The sequence below is a fragment of the Sphaerodactylus townsendi genome, linkage group LG09, assembly GCF_021028975.2.
Source record: "Sphaerodactylus townsendi isolate TG3544 linkage group LG09, MPM_Stown_v2.3, whole genome shotgun sequence".
Classification (NCBI taxonomy): domain Eukaryota; kingdom Metazoa; phylum Chordata; class Lepidosauria; order Squamata; family Sphaerodactylidae; genus Sphaerodactylus; species Sphaerodactylus townsendi.
The window spans coordinates 20,862,835-20,885,119 of NC_059433.1; positions in this window are offsets into that span (position 1 = coordinate 20,862,835).

Sequence of the window (22,285 nt, forward strand, 5' to 3'; positions counted from 1 at the left end):
GGGGGGGGGTGGGGGGGGGGGGGGGTGGGGGGGGGGGGGGGTGGGGGGGGGGGGGGGTGGGGGGGGGGGGGGGTGGGGGGGGGGGGGGGTGGGGGGGGGGGGGGGTGGGGGGGGGGGGGGGTGGGGGGGGGGGGGGGTGGGGGGGGGGGGGGGTGGGGGGGGGGGGGGGTGGGGGGGGGGGGGGGTGGGGGGGGGGGGGGGTGGGGGGGGGGGGGGGTGGGGGGGGGGGGGGGTGGGGGGGGGGGGGGGTGGGGGGGGGGGGGGGTGGGGGGGGGGGGGGGTGGGGGGGGGGGGGGGTGGGGGGGGGGGGGGGTGGGGGGGGGGGGGGGTGGGGGGGGGGGGGGGTGGGGGGGGGGGGGGGTGGGGGGGGGGGGGGGTGGGGGGGGGGGGGGGTGGGGGGGGGGGGGGGTGGGGGGGGGGGGGGGTGGGGGGGGGGGGGGGTGGGGGGGGGGGGGGGTGGGGGGGGGGGGGGGTGGGGGGGGGGGGGGGTGGGGGGGGGGGGGGGTGGGGGGGGGGGGGGGTGGGGGGGGGGGGGGGTGGGGGGGGGGGGGGGTGGGGGGGGGGGGGGGTGGGGGGGGGGGGGGGTGGGGGGGGGGGGGGGTGGGGGGGGGGGGGGGTGGGGGGGGGGGGGGGTGGGGGGGGGGGGGGGTGGGGGGGGGGGGGGGTGGGGGGGGGGGGGGGTGGGGGGGGGGGGGGGTGGGGGGGGGGGGGGGTGGGGGGGGGGGGGGGTGGGGGGGGGGGGGGGTGGGGGGGGGGGGGGGTGGGGGGGGGGGGGGGTGGGGGGGGGGGGGGGTGGGGGGGGGGGGGGGTGGGGGGGGGGGGGGGTGGGGGGGGGGGGGGGTGGGGGGGGGGGGGGGTGGGGGGGGGGGGGGGTGGGGGGGGGGGGGGGTGGGGGGGGGGGGGGGTGGGGGGGGGGGGGGGTGGGGGGGGGGGGGGGTGGGGGGGGGGGGGGGTGGGGGGGGGGGGGGGTGGGGGGGGGGGGGGGTGGGGGGGGGGGGGGGTGGGGGGGGGGGGGGGTGGGGGGGGGGGGGGGTGGGGGGGGGGGGGGGTGGGGGGGGGGGGGGGTGGGGGGGGGGGGGGGTGGGGGGGGGGGGGGGTGGGGGGGGGGGGGGGTGGGGGGGGGGGGGGGTGGGGGGGGGGGGGGGTGGGGGGGGGGGGGGGTGGGGGGGGGGGGGGGTGGGGGGGGGGGGGGGTGGGGGGGGGGGGGGGTGGGGGGGGGGGGGGGTGGGGGGGGGGGGGGGTGGGGGGGGGGGGGGGTGGGGGGGGGGGGGGGTGGGGGGGGGGGGGGGTGGGGGGGGGGGGGGGTGGGGGGGGGGGGGGGTGGGGGGGGGGGGGGGTGGGGGGGGGGGGGGGTGGGGGGGGGGGGGGGTGGGGGGGGGGGGGGGTGGGGGGGGGGGGGGGTGGGGGGGGGGGGGGGTGGGGGGGGGGGGGGGTGGGGGGGGGGGGGGGTGGGGGGGGGGGGGGGTGGGGGGGGGGGGGGGTGGGGGGGGGGGGGGGTGGGGGGGGGGGGGGGTGGGGGGGGGGGGGGGTGGGGGGGGGGGGGGGTGGGGGGGGGGGGGGGTGGGGGGGGGGGGGGGTGGGGGGGGGGGGGGGTGGGGGGGGGGGGGGGTGGGGGGGGGGGGGGGTGGGGGGGGGGGGGGGTGGGGGGGGGGGGGGGTGGGGGGGGGGGGGGGTGGGGGGGGGGGGGGGTGGGGGGGGGGGGGGGTGGGGGGGGGGGGGGGTGGGGGGGGGGGGGGGTGGGGGGGGGGGGGGGTGGGGGGGGGGGGGGGTGGGGGGGGGGGGGGGTGGGGGGGGGGGGGGGTGGGGGGGGGGGGGGGTGGGGGGGGGGGGGGGTGGGGGGGGGGGGGGGTGGGGGGGGGGGGGGGTGGGGGGGGGGGGGGGTGGGGGGGGGGGGGGGTGGGGGGGGGGGGGGGTGGGGGGGGGGGGGGGTGGGGGGGGGGGGGGGTGGGGGGGGGGGGGGGTGGGGGGGGGGGGGGGTGGGGGGGGGGGGGGGTGGGGGGGGGGGGGGGTGGGGGGGGGGGGGGGTGGGGGGGGGGGGGGGTGGGGGGGGGGGGGGGTGGGGGGGGGGGGGGGTGGGGGGGGGGGGGGGTGGGGGGGGGGGGGGGTGGGGGGGGGGGGGGGTGGGGGGGGGGGGGGGTGGGGGGGGGGGGGGGTGGGGGGGGGGGGGGGTGGGGGGGGGGGGGGGTGGGGGGGGGGGGGGGTGGGGGGGGGGGGGGGTGGGGGGGGGGGGGGGTGGGGGGGGGGGGGGGTGGGGGGGGGGGGGGGTGGGGGGGGGGGGGGGTGGGGGGGGGGGGGGGTGGGGGGGGGGGGGGGTGGGGGGGGGGGGGGGTGGGGGGGGGGGGGGGTGGGGGGGGGGGGGGGTGGGGGGGGGGGGGGGTGGGGGGGGGGGGGGGTGGGGGGGGGGGGGGGTGGGGGGGGGGGGGGGTGGGGGGGGGGGGGGGTGGGGGGGGGGGGGGGTGGGGGGGGGGGGGGGTGGGGGGGGGGGGGGGTGGGGGGGGGGGGGGGTGGGGGGGGGGGGGGGTGGGGGGGGGGGGGGGTGGGGGGGGGGGGGGGTGGGGGGGGGGGGGGGTGGGGGGGGGGGGGGGTGGGGGGGGGGGGGGGTGGGGGGGGGGGGGGGTGGGGGGGGGGGGGGGTGGGGGGGGGGGGGGGTGGGGGGGGGGGGGGGTGGGGGGGGGGGGGGGTGGGGGGGGGGGGGGGTGGGGGGGGGGGGGGGTGGGGGGGGGGGGGGGTGGGGGGGGGGGGGGGTGGGGGGGGGGGGGGGTGGGGGGGGGGGGGGGTGGGGGGGGGGGGGGGTGGGGGGGGGGGGGGGTGGGGGGGGGGGGGGGTGGGGGGGGGGGGGGGTGGGGGGGGGGGGGGGTGGGGGGGGGGGGGGGTGGGGGGGGGGGGGGGTGGGGGGGGGGGGGGGTGGGGGGGGGGGGGGGTGGGGGGGGGGGGGGGTGGGGGGGGGGGGGGGTGGGGGGGGGGGGGGGTGGGGGGGGGGGGGGGTGGGGGGGGGGGGGGGTGGGGGGGGGGGGGGGTGGGGGGGGGGGGGGGTGGGGGGGGGGGGGGGTGGGGGGGGGGGGGGGTGGGGGGGGGGGGGGGTGGGGGGGGGGGGGGGTGGGGGGGGGGGGGGGTGGGGGGGGGGGGGGGTGGGGGGGGGGGGGGGTGGGGGGGGGGGGGGGTGGGGGGGGGGGGGGGTGGGGGGGGGGGGGGGTGGGGGGGGGGGGGGGTGGGGGGGGGGGGGGGTGGGGGGGGGGGGGGGTGGGGGGGGGGGGGGGTGGGGGGGGGGGGGGGTGGGGGGGGGGGGGGGTGGGGGGGGGGGGGGGTGGGGGGGGGGGGGGGTGGGGGGGGGGGGGGGTGGGGGGGGGGGGGGGTGGGGGGGGGGGGGGGTGGGGGGGGGGGGGGGTGGGGGGGGGGGGGGGTGGGGGGGGGGGGGGGTGGGGGGGGGGGGGGGTGGGGGGGGGGGGGGGTGGGGGGGGGGGGGGGTGGGGGGGGGGGGGGGTGGGGGGGGGGGGGGGTGGGGGGGGGGGGGGGTGGGGGGGGGGGGGGGTGGGGGGGGGGGGGGGTGGGGGGGGGGGGGGGTGGGGGGGGGGGGGGGTGGGGGGGGGGGGGGGTGGGGGGGGGGGGGGGTGGGGGGGGGGGGGGGTGGGGGGGGGGGGGGGTGGGGGGGGGGGGGGGTGGGGGGGGGGGGGGGTGGGGGGGGGGGGGGGTGGGGGGGGGGGGGGGTGGGGGGGGGGGGGGGTGGGGGGGGGGGGGGGTGGGGGGGGGGGGGGGTGGGGGGGGGGGGGGGTGGGGGGGGGGGGGGGTGGGGGGGGGGGGGGGTGGGGGGGGGGGGGGGTGGGGGGGGGGGGGGGTGGGGGGGGGGGGGGGTGGGGGGGGGGGGGGGTGGGGGGGGGGGGGGGTGGGGGGGGGGGGGGGTGGGGGGGGGGGGGGGTGGGGGGGGGGGGGGGTGGGGGGGGGGGGGGGTGGGGGGGGGGGGGGGTGGGGGGGGGGGGGGGTGGGGGGGGGGGGGGGTGGGGGGGGGGGGGGGTGGGGGGGGGGGGGGGTGGGGGGGGGGGGGGGTGGGGGGGGGGGGGGGTGGGGGGGGGGGGGGGTGGGGGGGGGGGGGGGTGGGGGGGGGGGGGGGTGGGGGGGGGGGGGGGTGGGGGGGGGGGGGGGTGGGGGGGGGGGGGGGTGGGGGGGGGGGGGGGTGGGGGGGGGGGGGGGTGGGGGGGGGGGGGGGTGGGGGGGGGGGGGGGTGGGGGGGGGGGGGGGTGGGGGGGGGGGGGGGTGGGGGGGGGGGGGGGTGGGGGGGGGGGGGGGGGGGGGGGGGGGGGGGTGGGGGGGGGGGGGGCGGGGCGGGGGGCGGCGTGGGGGGGGGAGGCGCGGGGGGGGGGCGGGCGTGTGGGGGGGGGGGGGTGGGGGCCCGGGGGGGGGGGGGGGGGGGGGGGGGGTGCTCTCCTGACGTTTCGCCTGCATCTGTGGCTGAGATCCTCTGAAGATGCCAGCCACAGATGCAGGCGAAACGTCAGGAGAGAATGCTGCTAGAACACGGCCATACAGCCCGGAAACCACACAGCACCTAACAAAGCTTAGACTTCAAGGTCCCTAACAGAGAACCAGCGTGGTGTAGTGGTTAAGAGCAGGTGGATTCTAATCTGGAGAACCGGGTTTGATTCCCCAGTCCTCCACCTGAGTGGCAGAGGTTTATCTGGTGAACCAGATGTGTTTCTGCACTCCTACATTCCTGCTGGGTGACCTTGGGCTAGTCACAGTTCTTTGGTACTCTCTCAGCTCCACCTACGTCACAAGGTGTCTGTTGTGGGTAGAGGAAGGGAAAGGAGCTTGTAAGCCACCTTGACTCTCCTTACAGGAGAGAAAGGGGGTTATAAATCCAAACTCTTCCTCTTCTTCTTCTAATTCCAGAGTGGCCCCAGAAGCGACTTTAGTCCACATTGCTTGAAGAATTTTGGGTCTACTATATGACCGGGTTTTAAAAAACATCTTATTTGTTTAAACCAGAACATATGTAGACATATGTATACGTGGAAATTTTCATCTCACTGCCACAACCAAAACATAGAACAATATTATTTGTCACACCAATATCAACTAAAAACTGTGTGGCATACTCTTAATTAAAAATCATAAAATTATGCCTGCGAGATGTTAAGATAGATAGGTTTGTGTTTTCCTGTATAATTTTTTAAAAATAAAATAATAGGTGTTTTTTTTTAATCGAAAAGTGGAAATTATGGAGTAGACTCAAAATATTTGTGGTGATCTGTCATGGAACAATCCAATTGAAGGAGATAAAGGTGATTTGGGGATTTCTGAAGTTGACATATCTATGACATGGCATACTATCAGCTGTCCAAAAGAGAGAAAAAAGTCTTGCATATGAGTTCTTTATTTCATTTATCCCCAACAAGGACTCAAAAGTGGCTTGTATTGTTCTCTTCCATTTTATCCTCACAGTAACCCTGTGAGGTAGGTAAGGCAGCAGAGAGTGTGTGACAGACCTGAGGTCACCCAGTAAGATTCCATGGCAGAGTGATAGGGTTGCCATCTCTGGGTTGGGAAATATGTGGAGCCTCCAGAGGGAGAGGTTAGCAGAGTATAATGCCATAGAGTTGATCCTCCAAAGTAACATATTTTCTCTAGGGGAATTGATCTCTACGGTCCGTGGAGGTTAGTTATAACAGCAGGAGGTATCCAGGACCCACCTGGAGGCTGACAGCTATACAGAATGGGGCTTTGAACCAAACCCTAGTCTAATTCTCTAACCACTACACCACACTGTCTCTCAATCATCATTCCATGAGCCCCTTATTGACTTCATTGGCACTTTCCTGCCATTCTCTGTGTGCACAATATAATTTATCCACATTCCTGTTCATTTCTGCAGTTCTTTTTGGCCTCTGGAAAAGTTCTGTCTCTAGGACATAGGAGCAGTGGTGGTTGCTGAAATATACAGGTAAAGCCTCCTTTCCTCTTCTATTAGCACATCTGCACTGGGAGGAGGGAGCATTTTTGTAACAACAACAACAACAACAACAATACATTTTATTCATACCCTTCCCTCTCTCGACCAAGCTGGGCTAAGAATGGCTTACTGTACAAAAGATACAATACAAGGTACATAACAATTTTAAAAACCACACTAAAATATAATACAAATGAATAACAATTTGGCTTGGCACAGTCCCAAAGATGGCCTCTTGGGAGGATGATCTGGTGCAATATCCACCATGTACCAGGGGAGTATGCTATCCAGAGCAGAGGGGGAGCGGGGGAAAGAGGGGGAGAGGCCAGGGGCTGATTTCAACCACTACTGTCCTCAGCCATATGCCTGGCAGAGCAGCTGTGTCTTGCAAGCCCTGTAGAATTGTGTGAGATCCCACAAGGCTCGGATTTTGCTCAACACAGAATTCCACCAGGTTGGAGCCAGTGCAGAAAAATCCCTGGCTCTGGTCAAGGACAACTTCTCTTTGTCCCCTCTCACTCTGGCCACCAGCCCTCACATCCATTCCTCTGCAACCCCATGATTGCTGTTTTTGGGAGCAGCAGCCATACAAAGCATCTTCATGTTCCTTCTGCTCACAGACAGTAGGGTACAACACATTGTCTGTACTCAAGAGATCTTATGAAGCATACACATTATGGAATGCATAGGCTGGGTCTGGTGTCCCTACCCTGCGTCCTTTGTAGGTCGTATGTGAGTAGTAGGTTTTTCTCAGCTCCCATCTAGGTTGGTGCCTGATTCGAATCACGGCCATGGTGTGTGTGGAGGAGGGACTTCAGTCTCTCCTCCAATCCAAAACAATCCCAAAGAAGTGCCATTTGGCTCTTTGGGGAAACCCACATGTGCACACATGCTCAGAAAGATGGAAGTCCCTTCTCAGTGTGTGCTGCTGCCACAATTTGAATTGGGTAGCAAACATACAGTCCTGACCCAGATGCCCCAGCTGAGCCTGTTCTCGTCAATCTCAAAAGCTAAGCAGGGTCTGCTCTGGTTACTACTTGGATGGGAGACCCCCCAGGAATTCTAGGGTCGCTATACAGAGGCAGGCAATGGCAAATTACCTCTGTTAGTCTCTTGCCTTGAAAACCTTATTGGGTCACCATAAATCATCTCAAACCTAGTGGCGCTTTTCACGCACATCATACACGCAGGAATGGAAGAGAACCCATAACTCAAGAGTAATTGCTACCCAGGACATAGGGTAGGGATCCGATGCTGCATGATGCTGGCAGGGGATGATGGGAACTGTAGTCCATAACATTTGGAGGGCCGCAAGTTTGACACCTGTGCTGTAATGTGTGTAGATCCAACAGGGCTGTGGGTGGGATCCAAAACTATGTTGGGAATGAATGAATATAACTATTTAACGTTGATTTAAGTGGAAGATAATGGCTACAAACTATATTCTCCAGCCTCAGAACACATCCCTTGTTAAGAGATGGGTAATGAAGGAAAAGTATTCTACACGTTTCTAGAATACCCTGTGCTATTTTGCAGTCTTGGCCTTATCCTCGTCTCAAATTTCTTTAGATCTTTCCAAATACTCAGTTTTTCTGTACTGAGATGTTGGCGATTTTACACCCTCTCAGCTCTTTGATCCTCTGCTGTGAAGCGCTTCTTGTTCTAAAGGGACCAATTCTGTAATTTAAACCTGCCTGCATGCTCTGTGGCTGTTCTGTCCTCTCGCCCTGATTCCAGATTTTGACTGAAATAAGGACAGGGACTTGACAGTATCATTGGTGAGCAAAAGGTAATCTGCTTCCGCCTAGTGGCACACAATTTTTTCAGGTCACAACAACATGGTTTTTCTTTTAATGACTGAAAATACGTGCTGGGCAGAAATAAATCAGGTTCATTATTACTCCTCCTGCCTGGTCTTCCTCTGAGCAGACGTAGCGCAGGATCTAACCCAGAAACAGTCTAATTCTCAGTTCAGTTTTCTGGCCCCTGCTCACGCTTGTCACTACTGATATTAAAAGGGTGAGGAAGCTAAAAACAAGAGAAGGGGCAAGGTAGAAAAAGTTATGGAAAAGGGAAGGTGAAACATTAAGGTACTGGCTTGCTGCTCCCCCTCCTCCATTTCTTCCCAACTGTGGGGAAACTGCTTGCACAGTTTTCTGGGGGACCTGTTCATTTCTCTACAGAGAATTAATGTTCCCAGTTCCAAAGTCGAAGACTCAGCTTATGTAAAAAGAGAAGGAAAGAAAGACGCCTCAAAAATATCACAGAACAAGCGTAACATCCTGTTCTGTTCTTTGATTTAAAAAGGTAAAGGCAGTCCCCTATGCAACCTTTGGGTCATTACTGACTCATGGGGTGGCAACACATCCCAACGTTTACTAGGAAGACTGTGTTTATGGGGTGGTTTGCTGCTGCCTTCCCCAGTCTTCTAAACTTTACCTTCAGCAAGCTTGGTGCTCATTTTACTGACCTTGGAAGGATGGAAGGCCGAGTCAACCTCGAGCCAGCTACCTGAAACTGACTTCTGTCAAGATGAAGCTCAAGTTGTGAGCAGAGCTTTGACTACAGTACTGCAGCTTTTCACTCTGCACGACAGGGCTCTCGCTTAGGTTTGAAGGCATGTGGGGAAAAACTGCTCCATACCCAGCAGCCTCAGAAAGGATATTAATATATGGGAAGACTAAAAGCAACTGCAATTCCATCAGAATTCAAAAATAATTCTCACACTGTGTTGTCCGAGATCAGCTCCCTTGCAATCTCTAGGCTTGCCTTCACTTCAAACCCACCCCCCCACCCCCCGGCCAGAGATGGGGATTCATCGCCCTTGACTCTCATTTCCCACCCCTGCTTGAATGGAGTCGGGAGAAAAAAAAGTTTTAAAATCCACTGGATCCATGGTGTGACATCACTTCTGTATTTTCCCTGGAAGTGATGTCAATCAACTCTAAGAATCATTAGAAACTCTATTATTTCACCACGGAGGTTCAAGTGATTCCTAGAGAGTCACAACACACTTCCAGGGAAAGACCAGAATTGATACCATTGCCATCGCCAATGACCCCCCCCCCTTGATATCCCTAATGACTGTCACTGATGGTGATCCCTCCTTTTTATTATTATTATTATTATTATTATTATTATTATTATTATTATTATTATTATTATTATTATTATTATTTGTAGACTGCCCCATCCCCAAGGGGCTCTGGGCGGTGCACAACAGCGTCAGCATATATACAATGTATAACAAAGGATCACAATAGTGACCACATAAACAATTGTTACATTAACTAAAATCCATGAAAACAGTGGTCAAAACAATAATAACAGGTGTCCCATAACCCAATTCATTAAAAGCCTCCCCAAAAAGAGGGAACGGCCGGACTCCTCCCTAGGAGGGTAACGAAGATGTAAACAAAGATAGAATAGCAAAAATTGACAGAGTAGGCGGTTTATCAACGGAGAGGTGCGTTACCAGAGAAAGATAAGTGCAGTTGAAGACGGCTTGGCACAGCAGACGAATAACTCCACACCACACAGTAGCTTCACTTCAAAGAAGGAATTTTACTTTCAGGTGCAAGCTATATACAGTGAACATCAAGGAACAAACCGGCAGCATGCCTCGCAGTAAACAAGAATCCCTACCAGATATTGTGCACTGATAGTGCTCTGCTAATATACAAACACTGCCCAATCACTGGCAAGGTCACAGCACCGGATCAGACTGGTTTGGTTCAGTTGCATCAGGCTTTTGCCAACTGACCCTGGATGACAGGTGCTGTCATTTAGATCTCCATGATCTGTGCACAAGATGCACACCTCTTTGTATTGCTTCCCTGACACCCCTTCTCATCTTGTGTACAGTAAAGGGGGGCGCCCTACTCAGTGACTGGACACTCCAAAGTCCTTCCATGTCCTGCTCAAGTCTCCCATTGATTTCTAGGCCATTGCTGGATGCCATAGGCACAGCGATCAAACATGCCACTGACTCCATGCCACCAGCCAACCAGATGAAGTGTAGCATGACAGTTTCACCAGGTGGCCCTTTTAAAGAGCTGTTGCTGGTAGGTCTGGCCAGGACAGGTGTGGGAGCGCTGGATGGGCTGTTGGCCTCATCTGCAATTGAGTATGGCCCTTGTAAGAGGCCAGATGGCAGGCCAGTAGGAAGCTCCGAGTTCTCGGCAGGCTGCAGAGGAGAAGCTTGGGAAGAGAGGAGGAGGAACTAGGTGGAATCACCTCCTTCCTTCCCAGCTTCTGAGGCCTTTTTCAAATCCCGGAGCAGGGGGGAATTTAGGAGGCCCCAAGGAGGCAGGACTGGAGAACAATGTGGATTTGGGGGGGGGGGAATAGATAGGTGGCAGAAGGGGACATCGCAGCCACACCATCGCAGCCTAAGAGGAATATGGAACTGCTGCAAAGAAGGGAAAAAACCACGAAAACTCACCAACAGCCTAAAACTCCCGATTGTATGCCAATGACCTGTGCCTGGCTTTTTGCCAGCGTAAGCTGCTTTCAGTAAAAGAGGGCGTTCCTGGACTGAGAGCCCTCAGGAAGCTGATTAAAGTCAGTTCTGCCTGCAGGAATGCACCTATTGCAGGGGTAGGGAACCTGCGGCTCTCCAGATGTTCAGGAACTACAATTCCCATCAGCCTCTGTCAGCATGGCCAATTGGCCATGCTGGTAGGGGCTGATGGGAATTGTAGTTCCTGAACATCTGGAGAGCCGCAGGTTCCCTACCCCTGACCTATTGGCACCAGTTCCTGCGGCGGAGGAGGATAGCGGAGTTCCTGCGGCAGAGGTGGAGTTTAAGGCCCCTTTTGCTAGCATCCGGGAACTGGCGATGACGCTGGTGCCGGGGTTACACTGGCTCCCCAGACCTTTTGCCCACCCGCCCGCATTGTGAGTTGAACTGTTAGTTCAAGATGGATTCATTTTTTAGTAAAGAAATCTTGGGTTCAGTGGCAAATGTACTCATGATTGTGTTCCAGATACCAGTTTTCCTATAGCAAAATCATACAACTATGGAGTCAGAAATTAAACAATGAAGAATAATTCGAGGCAGTTGTATAACTTGATTCCATGTGCATTTATTAGATGTAAACACCAGCGATTACAACAGTAGTTATGGTTCAGTAATACTTTTAAGATTGAAGCACCAGTAATTCTATTCCACAGCATGACATGGTGTAGTGCTTAAGAGCAGTAGACTCTAATTTGGAGCACTGGGTTTGGTTTTCCACTCGTCCACATGGGTGGCAGACTCTAATCTGGTGAACCAAGTTTGTTTTCCTCTCTCCTGCACATGAAGCCTGCTGGAAGACCTTGGGCTAGTCACAGTTCTCTCAGAACTCTCTTAGCCCAACCTACCTCACAAGGTGCCTCTTGAGGGGAGGAAAAAAGGAAGATGGTTGTAAATATCTTTGAGACTCCTTGCTGTTGAGAAAAGTGGGTAATAAATCCCAACTCTCTTCTCCTTCATGTGAAAGAGTTAGTCGAAAAATTGTACGCATCTTTCCATCATAAACACGTATGGTATATACGGATTATATTGTGGGATTCGTAATACTCTTGTATCGTTTATCTTTTGTTATAACAAAGTGATGTGGCTTGAGAGGATTAGAATATGATATTTTGTCTCACTGCACTATGGGATAAAATCTGGTTTTAGCTGTCTTTATACAATGTGTTTTCTTTTCTCTTGACAACCGGTGGTTGAATTGTGTGTTTCAAATGATCACACATTTTATACATTTATCTTATCTGCTAACCTCGGGAATTCAGTTTTGACCCTGGCAGCCTTGATTTTGCAGAGTTTTGCAGAATCTTGTCTCCATTTGATACACTAAGCATTCGTCAGTGATCTTTATGCATCTGACGGTGTTTCCAGAAGTAATGGCAGCATGACCTCAAATGTGTCTATAAAAGGAAATATGAAATATTTTTTTTCTTGATTTGCTACATTTTTAGCTAATCTTATCCATTTCTCTCTTTGAAGTTTCTATAGACAGATGCAGTTAATTTACATTTTGGCTGCTCGGAATGAAAAATTTACTACTGACAAAATTCATACCTGCCTCTTAAAGCCATTTTTAGTTCCTTTCCCACATTGGTGTGTATATATGAAAAAACAGAGAGGCAGTTTTAAGAAGAAGAAGAGGAGGAGGAGGAGGAGGAGGAGGAGTTTGGATTTCTATCCCCCCTTTCTCTCCTGTAGGAGACTCAAAGGGGCTTACAATCTCCTTGCCCTTCGCCCCTCACAACAAACACCCTGTGAGGTGGGTGGGGCTGAGAGAGCTCCGAGAAGCTGTGACTAGCCCAAGATCACCCAGCTGGCGTGTGTGGGAGTGCACAGGCTAATCTGAATTTCCCAGATAAGCCTCCACAGCTCAGGCGGCAGAGCTGGGAATCAGACCCGGTTCTTCCAGATTAGATACACAAACTCTTAACCTCCTACGCCACTGCTGCTCCCTATACCGGGTATTTTTAACTGGTTTAGTGCAATGGAGAAACATTTACTTATAGCTGCTTTTTAACATTTCTATGCTTTAAAATGCATACATAGTTTCAAGGCCTCGGTAAAGATCTGTTGTGTTGCCATCTGTTTTTATTGTTGGAATGTTTTATTTGGTTTTATATATGGGATTTTATGCTATTTTGTGATGTTGTGCGCCGCCCTGAGCCCTTTGGCGGAGGGCGTCTTATAAATATGACTGAGTGAGTGAGTGAGTGAGTGAGTGAGTGAGTGAGTGAGTGAGTGAGTGAGTGAGTGAATGAGTGAATGAATGAATGAATGAATGAATGAATGAATGAATGAATGAATGAACAAAATAATAGTTCCAGTGTGTGTAAAGTGCCATCAAGTCACACCTGACTTAATGGCACTTAAGAGGTGGTCTGCCATTGGCTACCTCCAAGTCACAACCCTGGTATTCTTTGGTGGTCTTCCATCCAAGCACCAACCAGGGCTGACCCTGCTTAGCTTCAGGCTACCCTGGTTAACCACATCAAGAATATTGCTATTTCCTCATTCCTAGGAAATAACCTTTCCTAGGAATAACAAAAGCATTTGATCTGCCTTATTCGATGTGGTGGATTCTCCTTCTTTGAAGGTTTTTAAACAGAGGCTGGATGGCCATCTGTCAGGAGTGCTTTGACTGTGTCCTCCTACATGGCAGGGGGCTGGAATGGATGGCCCTTGTGGACTCTTCCAACTCTACGGCTCATTCCGCACATGCAGAATAATGCACTTTCAAACTGCTTTCAGTGCTCTTTGAAGCTGTGCAGAATAGCAAAATCCACTTGCAAAGTTGTGAAAGTGGTTTGAAAACACATTATTCTGCGTGTGCCGAAGGGGCCTATGATTCTAAAATGTTACTGCTTTTAGATACTACTTACTTCTTAAATTTTCTAAAAACATACTGCGTCCTTGTGTTCTGGAATATTTCTAAACATAAGCATTTCATATGGGTAACTGCCTTCTCAGCATTTGCATGATATTTACTCTGTAATAAGTTCTGATTGTTGAGGAAACATTGGTGTTTTCTGCAGTAATCATTTAAGGGCTGTATACATGGAATGTATATTACATCTTTACGCTTAGATCTCTGATTGAGTTCATGCTTTGCCTGTAAAAATTCTCAGGCTCGATCCTCAATGTCTTCAGTGAAAGGGATTTCAACTAGCAGAGCTGTAGAAGACCGAAGACAGCTGAACCATGCTAGACTGGATGAACTCTGAAAAGGGCAGCTTCATATACTGTGAAAATTTCAGTTATGAAGGTGAAACTGTCCTTGGCTGATTCCACATGGGCCAAAAACAGCGGTGTGAAAACGGTGTGAAAACAGTATAAACCCTTTTACACTGGCTCATTCCGCACATGCCAAATAATGCACTTTCAAACTGCTTTCAGTGCTCTTTGAAGCTGTGCGGAATAGCAAAATCCACTTGCAAACAGTTGTGAAAGTGGTTTGGAAACGCATTATTTTGCGTGTGCGGAAGGGGCCACTGTTTTAAACCCTTTTACACCATTTTCATACCGTTTTCACACTGCTGTTTTTGGCCCATGCGGAATCAGCCCTTGATGTACCAGGAACACTTTTTTCCACAGGGAAAAACATAATTGTCTACTCCAGGTTGGAAATTCCTGGAGATTTGGGGGTGGGGGGGGAGGGGCTTCAAGATGGTAAGGTTTGGGAAGGAGAGAGATCTCCACAGAGTATAATGCCATAGAGTCTGGAGGTCAACTATCGTTCCAGGAGATCTTCAGGTCTCACTCTGAAGTTACCATCCCTAGGAAAACTACAGTGAGTCATTTCTTCATTTCACTTGGACAGAAGTATATTGGGGGGAAATGGTGCCGGCGGACAACACCTGCTCCCGGTGTGCCCCCGCCGGGCTTGAGGATGGGGTTTGGGGGCGGGGGCGGCTCACTCCTCCGCCTCTCTCTTTCGACTGGTTCTCGTTGATGTCCCTCTTGTCTTATGACAGCACAAGGGCTGCCCTGAGGACTGACATCGGCAGTAGACCTGAGGCGGATTGGGTCCTTTGGCATGCACTTTTTTAAGCCGGGGGGGGGGGAGGTGCATGAGTGAATGCACACTCAGTAATCCATGCAGGTGCTCTGCAAAGCAAAGTGTGTGTGTCTGTCTGTGGCAGAGGTGCTGTTTTCCTCCAGTCGAGCGTGAAGTAAACCCTGTCTCCCTGCAGGCTGCCTCCGGGTTGGTGCAGGGGAGGAGAGGTGATTTTGTCCCATCCCCTCCCGGCCGTTGTGCCTGGGGTAATCTGACCCCCCCCCCTGTCCCCAAGGGCTGTACACCCCTGCACTTTGTTAAAATGGTGCAGCTTGGTTGTGGACTGATGCATTCATCTTTGATGCTGTAGCAAGCCATCTGAAAAAAATCATTCAGAATGTATGCTTGTTATTATAGTAAATATTCCACATCTTGCGCATATCAGTGTGATAGAATACATGCAGTGCAACTGTGCAGTGTACTGTTGAGTATCTTCTAGGAACAGTGGCATGCCTTTACAAAATATCGCCCCAGCCCCCAGCCAAACTCCCCCCGCCCCCTGCCATGCCCAGCCCCCAACTGAACTCCCTCCAGTGCGGCCCACCACTGAACTTCCCTGCCCCCAGCCATGCCCTCCTCTCTCACCTTCCCATCCTGACCTGCAAGCGGTGAAGGGGAGAGATGGAGGAGGCAGGGGCTTGTGTGCTATGGCTCACCCACCCACCTTTTTCACTCGATCCGGCTGGTACCATCTCTCAGACGGATTGCACCACAGACCAAACACAGTGGCGTGAGAGCAGTTAATGAATTCAACCAAACCCTTTTACACCATTTTACACCAGTTTCACACCGTTGTTTTTGGCCCATCCGGAATCCACTCCTCTCTCATTGGCAGTGCTTTCTGTTCCTAGCCTAAAGGAGGGGTTGGGGAAGGAATGGGTGGGTGGGCAGCCAAATGCACCCCCATGTGACTGAGGCAAGTGGCACCTGGATGGCAAGACCCTCCCCCCAATATCTGCCCATGTCTAGGGGACTTGCAATGCAGTCTTTTGCTGATCTACAATAATTGATTTCAGTGGGCTTGGACTGGAGTGACTGTCGATAGGATGCTCCTGTTGGGTTCCTGTCCCTCAGGCGCCCTTGGCTGTCTTAGGGAAATCAGTCAACCTAAACCTCCCCATCACCAGAATGAAGGAGGAGGAGGAAGAAGAGGAGGAGGAAGAAGAAGAGTTGGATTTATATTCCCCGTTACACTCCTGTAAGGAGACTAAAAGGGACTTACAAACTCCTTTCCTTCCCCCCTCACAACAAACACCCTGTGAGGTGGGTGGGGCTGAGAGAGCTCCAAAGAACTGAGATTAGCCCAAGGTCACCCAGCTGGCGTGTGTTGGAGTGCACATGCTAAACTAGTTCACCAGATAAGCCTCCGCAGCTCAAGTGGCAGAGTGGGGGAATGAAACCCGATTCTCCAGATTAGAATGCACCTGTTCTTAACCACTGCACCAAGCTGGGTCTCCAGTAACAGGATTCTACTTCACAGGGGTAAATGGTGGCATAATAAAAGCTGCAGAACATTTTTATATATAATAATGCTGAGCTTATGATTTAAAAAGAAGAAGGGTTGGTTTTTATAACCCGCTTTTCTGTACCTTTTAGGAATTTCAAAGCGGCTCACAATTACCTTCCCTTCCCATCCCCAAAACAGGCACCTCATGAGGCAGGTGGGGCTTAGAGAGGTCTTAGGGACTGGCCCGAGGTCATCCTGTAGGTTTCACGTGTAAGACTGGTGAATCAAGCCCAGTTCCCCAGATTAGAATCTGCTCCCCTGAATCACTACACCAAACTGGATCATATTCTGTTTGTATCCCCTATTGAATAGGGCCACCTTCTCTTCACAGGGCCAGTTCTGTAATTTACTTACGCAGCTGAATTCTAAATGCTTGCAGTTAGTAGGCTATGTAAATGCACTTGCCAATCTAGATTGAGTTAGGGCCTATCTGACTTTAATTGTTGGAGAGCAATTCCCCCCCCCCCCCCCATTCCTTTCATTTCCTCAAGAGGTACTTGTGATATCGAATTCTGCTGCTTCCTCTCACAGATGCATCTGGCTCAACCAGCATGAAGGAGATAGAACCACTTGTTCTTTACTGCTTTGGATGACAACATGAATAGGAACTTTCCAAAGAGCAGTGTAGCTCTCACTGGCACAGTGTGAATGACTGGCACAAGTCTTAAAAGGGGCGAATCGGTGGGGGATACTGTTTCCAAGAATTGGCATTCACTTCGCCAGGCTCTAACATTTCAAACAGCAGTCGGACCCATTTTGCATTCCAGTTGTTTGTCTAGCTTCTTTTATTTGGTTGGCTGTGCAGAAAGCCGAATGAATTTATACTGCCAGATGAAAAGTTTTGTGACTTTCTATAACAAATATTTCTCAGTGAAAAAAAGACAGGTTTATTTATCTGTGTATTTTGAACCAGAGTTGGTATTTTAGAGGCTTTAGAAGGCACCCGAGATATAATTTTGACTACATTATTTCACCGAAATCTCACTGATATTCATAGATCTGTAGATACTGTATGGAAAGGATTCAACCTTATGCATAATCCCTGAATTAAAGTCAGTGGAATGGCTTTTGAATATGTGAGCGAAACTTTAGACCACTAATATTTACTGGTATTTAAACTTTCCACACCCACTGTTGCAGTGCATTATCCTTGAGTGATTTTAGAGAAACCAATAGAGAAAAACTGCACTCGTTTACATAATCTGAATATTCTACCTAAATTCCATATTCATTTCTACAAATGCAGTGACTTTCCTCTTTATTTGGTAAATTCCTGTGTGGGAGGAGTTGTTGCTTAGTGACAGAGCATCTGCTTTGCATGCAGACGATCCCAGGTTTGTTCACCAACCGCAGGTTTCGTCTCCAATGAAAAGGATCAGGAGGGGAGGTTGTATGAAAGACCGTCATTGATGACCCTGAGGAACCGCTGCTAGTCAGGATAAATAATACTGTTATAGACCTCACAGTATATATACTCCACTTGCTTTCCATTCCTACTATCAGATCCTCTGAAGATGCCAGCCACAGATGCAGGCGAAACGTCAGGAGAGAATGCTGCTAGAACACGGCCATACAGCCCGGAAACCACGCAGCACCCCAGATAATACTGGCTTTGCTAGACCAGTGGCCTAATTCACTAGCACTTTTCTCAAGTTAAGGTGAATGCCTGTACAAAGTACACTTGATTTTTCTTTATATATGCATTGAGTCATTCTCGTGTTAACATTCAATGCATGTACATATATATCGCCCTGTTAGGCCCCTCCATTCTTTGGAGGAGGACCTATTGGTGATCCCTGGCCCTAAAGCAATCAGGTTGGCCTCTACAAGGGCCAGGGCTTTTACAGCCCTGGCCCCTACCTGGTTGAATAGGCTTCCAAGGGAGATCAGGGCCCTGCAGAACCTACAGAGTTTCCACAGGGCCTGTAAGACAGACCTGTTCCGCCAGGCATTTGGGCAGCCTGGCTAAATACATTGCTGCTGTTCCATCTGGCCTCCCGTGGGCATAAGGATGGGTGAGGGGGAGGGAAATGGCGCCATCTGACGTTATATGGTTCCTGGTTTTAGTTAATGATATTTAGTTGTTTTATGTTGTGTTTTTAAACTGTTTTATATTATTGTTGTTCACCACTCAGAGCCGTTTGGGGATTGGGCGGTATAAGAAAACTAATAAATAAATAAAATAAAGTGAATATGATTTAAACCCTACATTTATCCAGATAGTGGTCCCCAGTTTTGTTTGTAATGAATCGGCACATTGTTTTACAGGGGAGCACAATCTTTTAAAATTTTTAAATTTTAGTAAATTTTGAAATTTTGGTAAATGTTGGGTTCAAGTTCTAAAAACCTTGAATTTTTCGGTAAAGCCGAATAAAGCCGATAACCATTGACTCTATTCAGTTTTTCACTGGAATTTTTTTGGGTTTCTAAAACCCAAACCCAAAAATTACCAAATAAAAAAGATTGTGCTCCCCCACTCTGAGCCACCATTTCCCAAGTCCATGTGGCAGTGTGTGTGTGTGTGTGGGGGGGGGGGACTACAATGGATTGCTGTTTTTTATGGGTAAATTAAAAACCCAAAAAAGCCGACATGGTTTTTTTGGGGGGAGGGGGTTAAGTGATTTGATTTTGCTGAATCACCACCCCTACGTTGGCTCTTCCTTACAAACAGTTTGGGGAAGAAGAAGAGTTGCTTTTTATATTCTGCTTTTCTTTCCCTTTAAGAAGTCTCAAAGTAGCTTACAAATTCCTTTCCCTTCCTCTCCCCACAACAGACACCTGATGAGGTAGGTGGGGTGAAGAGAACGATGACTAGCTCAAGATCACCCAGCAGACTTCTTGTAGAGGAGTGGGGAAACAAAATGGCAGCTTCATGTGCTCTACTCTTTTTTCTCTGCCCCAGATGAAATCTAAACAGTGCACTCCAAGGAGCAGAATTCTCTTGTTTTTTTCTTGTCTCAGGATGACACTCCACTGGTATAGTGGTGACACCCTACAATAGGCTGACCAGACGTCCCGCTTTTGGCGGGACCGTCACGCCTTTAAACAATTTGTCCCACGTCCCGCAGGTTCTGCAAATTGTCCCGATTTTTGGGAGGCTGCCGCACTGGCTTCTGGGACGCAAGGCAGTGTGACAGCCTCCCGCGCGCCCGGCCGCAGGAGCACCCGGCCTTCTGGGGCTTGCTGTTTGCCGCTTTGTGACAGGGTGACAGCAGCAAGAAACAGAAAAACGAACGTTTAACTTTGGCTACTGCATAGCGTGGTATGACGGCCGCTTCCAGATCCCGGATCACAAAGGTGACCATCTGGTCACCTTACCCTACAAACAAGAATAAGACTTTGTTCAGGAACTATTTAGGGTGATCAACATGGTTGTATTGAGTTCCAGTTACATTAATGAGGTGAGGCCCTGTTAGCAAGGACTGAAATAGTGGGAGTTCTGATCTCAGCGTATTCACGAAGCTCTCTGGCAGCCTTGGCAAAGTCCTTCTATCTCTCAGCCTTTCTGCCAGGAGCTCTTCCTGATGTTTCTAAGGCTGCCCCAGGTTTCTAGGGCAATTTCTTGGGCAGAGGGAAAGGCTGCTGTTAGAAGCTGAGGCTGATGTAGTCCCACAATCTGCACAGAACAATAAGAAGCCCTCTAGTTTAAATCCAGCTCAAGATGGGACATGTTACATTTTCCCACTAAGCCAGGCTTTTACGGTATATTATTTAGCAAGTAAAGGAGTGAGTAGTCAAAAATCCTTTATGATCCTTCCTTCTCTTAACAAAAGGGGAAGTCCTTGAGCATTAATCCCAGTCTTGAGGACATCGTGTTACGCTGCAGGCAGCTGGGACAGCAACCAAGAAACTGAGTTCTTATGCATACAGCTCCCTTTGTCTCAAGGCCAGAATGGGTAAAGTTGGAAGACTGAAGTCATTCTTTACCTTCCTTTTCTCTATAAAAATCCCTGTTCTAACCTAGCATAGCTGTGCCCTAGCTATGCATCTAATATGTGCTAAGCTAAAAAGGAAAAAAAGATTGTCCCTCACCTCCACTCTCTTTAGACCAGGGGTAGGGAACCTGCGGCTCTCCAGATGTTCAGGAACTACAATTCCCATCAGCCCCTTCCTGCATGGCCAATTGGCCATGCTGAACATCTGAAGAGCTGATGGGGTCAACATTCCCTAATTTATCGGAAAGCTCCCTACCTACTAGACAAACCAAAATGTATGTTGAATCGTGAAGAAATCACATTTTGTTTAAGAATAAATGATAAAGACATTCAGAAAGCTGGAAGTATGCACAGTGAGCTACAGTGTAGGGCCTCAGGTTGTAAAAGGACTCTAAATAAAATTTTTTTAAAATGATACCCTTTCCCCAGAGGTGGGATCCAGCAGGTTCTCACAGGTTCCCGAGAGTAGGTTACTAATTATTTGTGTGTGCCGAGAGGGGGTTACTAATTGGTGATTTTGCCACATGATTTTTGCCTTAGTTACGCCCCTCCTCTCAGCAGTAGCACGCAGAACTTGAAGCAGTCTAGCAGGAGGTGTACCAGCGTGCGTGGCAGCCTGCGCCTGCGTGCATTCGTTTCCCACCCAAGGACCGGAGCAGTGGCTGTGTCCTTGCCACAGCCCCACCCAGGAATGTGTAAAATGACTTCTGCCACTTTTATGAGTGGTGTAGATCTGCGCTGCTGGGGGGGGGGGGCGGTGTTCCGGGGCTGAAAGTGCATTGGGAGTTGATTAAAGTTGTTTTTATCTCCAGGAATGCCTCCAGAATGCTGCCTTCCTCGCCAGTACAGGCATTTGTGGCAGTGGCCAGTTGCCACTGGGCTCAGCTTCTGGGTTTGGGTGCTCTGGTTGCTGGTCAGTGGTGCTGGTGGCACGTAGGCCAACTCTCCCACTACTTCCAGTGTGGCTTCAGCTCCTCTCCCTTTGGGTTGCCTTGTTAGTCACATAACCAGTAGCAAATATTAGCTATGAGAAAAGCCAGTGTGGGGAAGCCCATTTATGTGTATCCATTACCAGATTCCAACTATGTTTTTAATACTTCCCTAAGTTTACAGCAAGCTTAATACTGTGTGCCACAGTGTCATAGTTAGAGGCTTGCCATTTGCCTGCTGCCAGTCCTCTGACCCTACCCTCAATCCCTCACCCCTGATAATTTATGGAGTAGGAGAAACATTGGGGGGGGGGGGGATCAGTGGTGACACTCTGGGAATTTCCAGTAGTCTGTGGTCTAGGCCATAGAGATTAGAGAAAATTCTTAAAGAATCATCTGGAATTGACATCATTTCTTCCTGAAACTTCATCCTCCACAAGTGCTGTTCCAAACATCTGGCTTTTGCCAGCACAGTTATGGAAATCCTACATAGTTACTACATGACTGCTGCCTATGTGAAGATCCCTTTTTTCCAACAGAGAATCCCTTGATCTTGCAAGAGATCTCTTCTTCACGTGCACTTTTTGCCAGGGATTATGACAACAAGACTCTTAGCTAATTTGGGTGCTTTTGAAGTAGAAGGAGAGAAAGATAGACTTTAAATTGTAAAACCTAATAAATGCAAACCTTGACCTGTGGGAATATAGCTCTAGAATGTTTGCCCTTGTACTTGTAGGTTGTTTCAGCCGATAAAGTTCCAGTTTCATGTTGAAAATGAAAAGACTGGGAAATGGTGTCCTCTGGAAACAGTTGGCTATAAAGGGCTAAAAGTCAGGGGGCGGGTTTATTATTGATGGTCATTTCCTTGGGAACGGTCACGCCATATCTTAAGATACTCCCAGGATTAATCTTCTTTAATTACAAGTTAAGCTGATGTTCCACTATGAAGTAGGTAGAATAGAGTGGGATTACTTTTAAATAGATTTCATTGGTCTACTTTTCAAGCAGGCTTAATTTGTAATGTTGGAGTAAGTGAGTAGATTCTTGAACTGTAAATTTGACATTTTCCAAATCAGGCTAAATTTAACTCAAATTTCAGGTATAGTGCACACAATATCATTTTTTTAAAAAATGGCAACAACATGATTGGAATATGTAGAGATAGATAGATAGATAGATAGATAGATAGATAGATAGATAGATAGATAGATAGATAGATAGATAGATAGATAGATGTAGATGTAGATGTAGATGTAGATGTAGAGATAGAGATAGAGATAGATAGATAGATAGATAGATATAGATAGATAGATAGATAGATAGATAGATAGATAGATAGATAGATAGATAGATAGATAGATAACAACATGATTGGAATATGTAGAGATAGATAGCTAGAT